This window comes from Panthera pardus, unplaced genomic scaffold, assembly GCF_024362965.1.
Source record: "Panthera pardus isolate Hobbes unplaced genomic scaffold, ASM2436296v1 HiC_scaffold_27, whole genome shotgun sequence".
In the NCBI taxonomy this organism is placed as follows: Eukaryota; Metazoa; Chordata; class Mammalia; order Carnivora; family Felidae; genus Panthera; species Panthera pardus.
In genome coordinates this window covers 56,428,771-56,436,189 of record NW_026526843.1, presented here as the reverse complement: position 1 = coordinate 56,436,189, position 7,419 = coordinate 56,428,771, and positions in this window count along the sequence as shown.

The following is a 7,419-nucleotide window of genomic DNA, read 5'->3' as shown; positions in this document are numbered from 1 at the left end:
TGCAAAGTCGCAGGATAAACAATGTACAGAAATCTGTTGTATTTATATATACCAATAATGAAGCAGCAGAAAGAGAAATCTAGGAATCCACCGCTTTGCAATTGTACCAAAAACCACAAGATACTGCACCAAAACCCATAAGATACCTAGGTATAATAACCACAGAGGTGAAAAATCTATACACTGAACTGTATAGAAAGGTTATGAAGGAAATTGAAGAATACCCCTTCAATAATGGAAAAACATTTCATGCTTGTGGAGTAGAAGAACAAATATTGTTACAATGTTGATACTACCCAAAACAATCTACATATTCAATTCAATCCTTATCAAAATAACATCAGTATTCCTTACAGAGCTAGAACAAACAATCCTAAAATTTGTGTGGAACCAGAAAATACCCAGAGTAGCCAAAGTACTGTTGAAAAAGAAAACCAGAGTTGGAGGCATCACAATTCCGGACTTCAAGCTGCATTACAAAGCTGTAATCATCAAAACCGTATGGTACTGGCACAAAAACAGACCCATAGATCAATGTAACAGAATATAGAACCCAGAGCTGGACCCAAAAATATATGGCCAACTTATCTTTGACAAAGCAGGAAAGAATATCCAATGGAAAAAAGACTGTATCTTCAGCAAATGGTGTTGGAAAACTTGGACAGTGACATGAAGAAGAATGAACCTGGACCACTTTCTTACACCATACACTAAAATAAAAATGGATGAACGACCTTAACATAAGACAGGAAGCCATCAGATTCCTACAGAATAAAACAGGCAACAACCTCTGTGACCTCAGCCAAAGCAACTTCTTTCTTGACATTTCTCCAGAGGCACGGGAAACAAAAGCAAAAATGAACTATTGGGACCTCATCAAGAGAATAACCTTCAGCACAGAGAAGGAAATAATCAGCAAAACTAAAAGGCAACTAATGGAATGGGAGAAGATGTTTGCAAATGATATATCAGATGAAGTGTTAGTATCCAAAACCTATAAAGAACTTACCAAATTTAACACCCCCAAAAACCTCAAATAATCCAGTGAAGAAATTGGGAGAAGGCATGAATAGACATTTTTCCAAAGAATACATACAGATGGCTAAAAGACACATGAAAAAATGCTTAACATCACTCATCATCAGGGAAATACAAATCAGAACCGTGATGAGATACCAACTCACACATATGAGAATGGCTACAATTAACAACACAGGCAACAACAGATGTTGGCGAGGATGTGGAGAATGAGGAACCCTTCTGTGCTGCTTGTGGGACTACAAACTGGTGCAGCCACTCTGGAAAGCAGTATGGATGTTCTTCAAAAAATTAAAAATAGGGGCGCCTGGGTGGCGCAGTCGGTTAAGCGTCCGACTTCAGCCAGGTCACGATCTCGCGGTCCGTGAGTTCGAGCCCCGCGTCAGGCTCTGGGCTGATGGCTCGGAGCCTGGAGCCTGTTTCCGATTCTGTGTCTCCCTCTCTCTCTGCCCCTCCCCCGTTCATGCTCTGTCTCTCTCTGTCCCAAAAATAAATTAAAAAAAAAAAAATTAAAAATAGAACTACCCTCCGACCCAAAAATTACACTATTAGGTATTTATCCAATGGAAACAGGAGTTCTGATTCGAAGGGGCACATCCACTCCAATGTTTATAGCAGCACTAATGACAATAGCCAAGGTATGGAAAGAGTGCAAATGTTCATCAACTGATGAATAGATAAAGAAGATGTGGTATATATTTACAATGGATTATTACTCAGTGCTCCAAATAATGAAATCTTGCCATTTGCAATATTGTGGATGGAACTAGTGTGTCTTATGCTAAGTGAAATAAGTCAGAGAAAGACTAATATCATATGATTTCATTCATATGTGGGATTTAAGATACAAAACAGATGAACATAAGGGAAGGGAAGCAAAAATAAGATAAAAACAGAGAGGGAGACAAACCATTAAACACTCTTAAATACAGAGAACAATCTAAAAGTTACTGGGGGATGGGCTAAATGGGCAAGGGACATTAAGGAGGACACTTGTTGGGATGAGCACTGGGTGTTATATGCAAGTAATGAATCACTAAATCCTATTCTTGAAATCATTATTACACTATATGTTAACTAAGTTGGATTTAAAATTTTTAAATATAAAATAAATGTTTAATAGACTTCACCGTGAAGCCAAACGGTCCTGGACTTTTTTGTTGAGAGTTTTTTGATTACTGATTCTATTTTGCTACTAGTAATTGGTCTGTTCGAATATTCTATTTCTTCCTGATTCAGTTTTAGAAGGTTATGTGTTTTTAGGAACTTATCCATTTCATCTAGGTTGTCCAACTTGTTGACATATAACAATAGAATATAACCAGTTTCACTTGTTGGTTGTGGTGGGTGTAAAGGTAAAAGTTACTTAAGACAGCTTCTTTGTTGACCTAATTTGGCCTTAAAATGAGGCAAAAGTTATATAATGTTACACATAAGGAATCATATAATCCTAACTCTAATTTTGCAGATGAAACAGACTGGAACAGAGAGGTTAAGTGACTTACCTAAGGTTGCTCAGAATCTTACATGTTAAGATTGGAGTTTGAACTCAAAACTTCTTAATAGAGTCATGTGTTCTTTAAATTGTCTCCCTATTCATAGCTTAATTTGAAAATGGAGATAGAATACAGGAAAAACAAGGGATGCCTGGGTGGCTCAGTCAGTTGGGCGCCTGACACATGATTTTGGCTCTGGTCATGATCTCAATGTTTGTGAGATTGAGCCCCATGTTGGGTTCTGTGCTGACAGTGCAGAGCCTCCTTGGGATTCGCTTTCTCTCCCTCTCTCTCTCAAAATAAATAAATAATCATTCTTTAAAAAAGAATATGGGAAAAAACTACATGACTATTAAAATACTATCTAAACCAATCTTTATGTTTCCTAGCCCTAGGGTAGATTAGCAATGCTGATTTCTCTTGCAAAATACATCTCATGGAAGACACTCAGATATTATGGTTAGAAATCAAAACAAATTTGGGGCGCCTGGGTGGCTCAGCCAGTTGAGTGTCGAACTATTGATTTCAGCTCAGATCATGATCTCAACGGTTGGTGAGATGGTGGGACCCTGGCCTAATGGTGTGGACCCTGGTTGGGATTCTCTCTCTCTCTCTCTCTCTCTCTCTCTCTCTGCACCTCCTATGCACTCTCTCTCTCTCCATCAAAATGAATAAACTTTAAAAAATTAAAAAAAAGAAATTAAAACAAATTTTATCCTGAAACTAATAGCATTAACATACTTCAATATGGTTATCCAGTTGGAGTTTAGGAAACTAAATAGACTGCACTCCAACTGTGCCCCTTCTGGTAACAGCTCCATGTGAAGCCAGTTATTCTCAGTTGGTGCTGATTGATTACAGTGATTATTGTCAGAGCAGCTAGGAGGAAAGGCATGTACTAAAATGACTATTCACATGTAAGTATTTCTTTTACAAATATTACTTATTTTTCATTGATATTATTCCTTGATCCATGTATTCCTAAGAGGTGTTCCAGAAACAGAAATTTAAATAAAATTAATTAATTCAGTTGGTGAAATGACTTACTGGACTGCATTGATCCTCATTCAGATGAATTAAGTTTGGGTAAATGGTTTTCCTTAAAATGTAATTCATTGATTTCAAAGTGGCTCATAAATGAGGAAGGGTCCAAGAGGGAGCAGAGATGTTGCTGATGTTAGTGGACCTTGTTAGCAATCCAATTACACAGTCTAGTGACTTCTTTTCATTTTTTTCTTTTCATTAAATCAGTTACTTTGTGTTATTACAGCATGGTGAACTCTTCAGTTGGTATAACATTTTTAAACAGTGATTTAAATTGTGGGCATAATGATAGATATACGAATAAGATATGCTTTTATGTACATTCCTCAGAAGCTTGCAGTTCTTTTAAGCCCTATCTCTTTGGTCATCCATAGCAAATAATAAAATTTTAGAATCCTAAAAATGAGGACAAGGTAGTATATCTGTCATAACTGAGGCCAAAAATATAGATTTGACTCAGTACCAAAAGGAGGCACAAGGAGAATTGAATACCTTTAACCAAGAGAGAGAGAGACATAGAGGAGTAACAGCACAAGTTCAGGCATAGGAACTTTTATTTAGGTGTTTACCATGATTTTCTTACTATCCAAATAGAGGAACAAAATGAGGTATTTGTCATTCCAGTCCAAAATAGGCCTGGGATGTTTGAAAACATGTTAGAGTCCTATGCTTCATGTCAGCTGTGCCCTTGCCATGAACTAAGGTGTGATACTTTTAAGGATGCTGTACCAATAGCATAGTCATGATTAAACAGGTGATGTGAGTTCTCAGTCAATATGCTCATGTCTAGCCTTTTTGTGCCTTCCTCTATTACATCCTTTTTCTCATTAGAAAATTGAAATGGCATTGTCATTTGAAGTAGTCCTATTGTGGCTCTGTAGCCAGTTAAATTGTCAGGCCCTCGTTGAAGGCCAGTATTTTTTGGCCAAGTACTGTTATTGAAAAATGTTGAATTAGTATAAAAACCATAGACCAGGTGGTCAGTATAAAAACTAGACAGTGATGAGCAATATGATTATCTGTGTGTTTTTCTCTTTTTCCTAATGAGGCTCATTACAGGCTGGTATGTGTAAGGGATGATTTAGTGTTGAGCACGCCTTTCTAAATGTCCCTATTCAGTTGTCTCTTTGTAAAAAGACAAAAAATATTAGAGGCCATTTTGTCTTGCTTCTTTTATAACATGAAAGATAAAATTTTCCTTTTTCTTTTTTCTAATGTTGTTAAGCAAGAATGGACAACCAGTTTAAAAGACCAAAAAAAAAAAAAATGTTTTTACTTGCATAGTATTCCTATGAAATGATTTACCTTACATTTACTATACAAACCATTTTCTCATAAATTATGTAATTTGATCTTCAAATTAGCACTAATGTCATCATCAAAGTAACACTTTGAAGTGCTGTTAGTCCAAATTTGCAGATAAAGTAATTGAGACTCAGAAATATTAAATGACTTGCTAAAGACGTAATTGTCTTTATTCCCTTTGTGCCTCCTTTGGCTACTGAGATGAATCTATATTTTTGGCCTCAGTTATGACAGATAAGGTAGGAATAAAACTGTTGGATTTCTACGTAAAAGGAAAAACAGAAATTCAGATCAGTGAAATACTTTAGATCATAGAAGTGTTGAGAAGATTCATTTGTCAGTTTAAGAAGCAAGTGGATACAAGGCTTTTAATATTTTTTAAGTGAATGTAGGACTTTTGAATGTAGTCTACATAAGTATATTCAAATCTCCATTTACAACTACCAAAAAATAATAGTGAAACGAAGCATTTTAAATCTTCCCATTCAGAATCAGTGCACGATATCCATGTTTTTTAAAGTATCTTATTTGAACAGAGAAATCACTATTTTGTACAGTCAAGAAACAGGTAAGGTCACATTCTTGGTCAGACATCACTTGGCCTTTAGAGTAGGCAAAAATACTATTACTGCAATCCCAAGGGGATCTACCGTCCCTAATTTCCTTAGTGAAGGCATTTCCTTAGTGCACAAAGAATATTGAGAATGCAGTCAGTTTTCCCTTACGTGTAACTACTTTTGATATGGTGAATATATTGTTTTCTCATGACACTGAACCACTAAGGAACTTGGAAACTTTATAAATAGGGAGTATTTTTGCAGGATTTGGACCGGCAGTACAGCAAGTGTTCAGCAAAGCTATATGTATTACCTTTCAGATATGTTTTGGCTTTGCTATTTTGACATTAGCTCCTCTCCTTTAATGTTTTGCAGTGTATTCTTTGAGGAGGAAATCTATTTGATTTGTCTGATAGTAGAACAGATTTACTCAGGAAAGAAGCCATAGTAAACACCAAGCTTACCTTCTGAAGGAAGTGTGCTCAGATTTGAAAGAACACAAATTGATAGATGGCAAAGCTGAGGCATAAGACTTGATATTTGGCCAAAATGAGAAATATGACAAGTATGTTTTAATCCCAACTCCCTACCTTTCTGTAGGGATGCTACCGTTAATGTAGCACCTGAAGTTCTGTATCTTTTACTGGTATCTTTTCCCCCTTCTCCACTTAAACTAAAACTTTAATGCCCTCTACCTCAATCTATTGGCTAAGAAATTGATAACCTACCAGTAAATTGTTAATAAGCACAAATTATATTTAATCTTTCATTCTTTAGACCTTCAGATTTGGGTATTAAGCCATAGGAGGAAGTGAAAATATTGCCCACTGTGACAAGCTATTAGCTACTAGGGAATTTGAGGGATGATGTGTGTTTTACATGTCCCTCTTTTGACACTATATACAGGTATTTTCACTACTTGTAGATGTACTCTAAATTATGGTGGAGAATTTAAAAGCCAAGGGTGTTAAGGTGGTAAAGAGAGGAATTGGGAGATGTTCCTCAAATTAATGCTTTTGATTTCAAAACATGAAAGATTCTATACTTACCCATATAATAATGATTTCTGGGATTAGTAGCACACAGACCTTCTGCAGAGTAGTTCTCACTGGGATAATTTACTTATTTTCTATGCTTACTAGAACACATCTAGTAAGTGCCATACTGAGACTTCAATTCAGTTATTTGTGCCTAATTCCAAAGCAATTTGTTTCTAATATATCAGAATTTTCACAAAGCATAAACCACTCTCCCTGCTCTCTATCTTCCATGTTTTTAAGCCCTCTGAATTGCATAGAAAACCCAGAAATAGACCCACAACTGTATGACCAACTACTCTTGTACAAAGTAGGAAAGAATATCCAATGGAAAAACGACAGTCTCTTCAACAAATGTTGTTTGGAAAACTGGACAGCAACATGCAAAAGAATGAAACTGGACCAATACATATAGTGTGCACAAAAATACATTAAAAATGGCCTAAATGTGAAACAGGAAACCATCAAAATCCTAGAGGAGAACACAGGCAGCAACCTCTTTGACCTTGGCCAGAGTGACTTCTTACTAGACACATCACCAGAGGCAAGATAACAAAAGAAAAAAATAAACAATTGGGACTTCGTGAAGATAAAAATATTCTGCATAATGAAGGAAACAGTCAACAAAACTAAAAGGAAGCCTATGTAATGGGAAAATATATTTGCAAATGACATATCTGATAAAGGGTTAGTATTCAAAATCGATACAAGACTTATCAAACTCAACACCCAGAAAACAATCCAGTTAAGAAATGGGCAGAAGACATGGAAAAATATTTTTCTAAAAAAATACATCCATATGGCTAACAGACACATGAAAAGAGGCTTGACATCACTCATTAACAGGGAAATACAAATCAAAACCATGATGAGATACCACCTCATGCCTGCCAAAATTAACAACACAGGAAACAACAGATGTTGGCAAAGATGTGAAGAAAG